The sequence below is a fragment of the Morone saxatilis genome, unplaced genomic scaffold (assembly GCF_004916995.1).
Source record: "Morone saxatilis isolate NCDOM2014 unplaced genomic scaffold, NCSU_SB_2.0 Contig23, whole genome shotgun sequence".
Classification (NCBI taxonomy): Eukaryota; Metazoa; Chordata; class Actinopteri; family Moronidae; genus Morone; species Morone saxatilis.
In genome coordinates this window covers 11,838,841-11,839,275 of record NW_023339796.1, presented here as the reverse complement: position 1 = coordinate 11,839,275, position 435 = coordinate 11,838,841, and positions in this window count along the sequence as shown.

The following is a 435-nucleotide window of genomic DNA, read 5'->3' as shown; positions in this document are numbered from 1 at the left end:
CTCGCCGCTTTGGAAAGACGTCCGCGCCGTAGTTATGGTAGGGGGAGGTGGGACTAGTTTTTGAGGAGCCTGGAGGGGCTGTGATTCGGTGCCACTTATCATTAGATATGGCCACCGTTATAGAGTACACCGAAGCGTCATCTTCAACTTCAATTTAGTGATATTTTCGCAGCATATTTTCGCACTTCGGCCACCGTTGGCGGGCGGAATGTACATTTTTTCGGCAAGCTAATGTTTTGTTTCTACATGTCTGTCGGGAGGCGGTTGTTACTGCGTGGCAGGCTGGCTGCGAGAGTCTCCTAACTGGCCGCTTGGTCCCGCAGCTTGTCGATGCTGAAGAAAATAGAACCAGTTGCCAACCAAGCGGTCGGCAACCAGCATTTGCTTTGCGCGTCCATTCGCTGAGGATTCGCGTTTAAAGTTTCGTTTACGTTT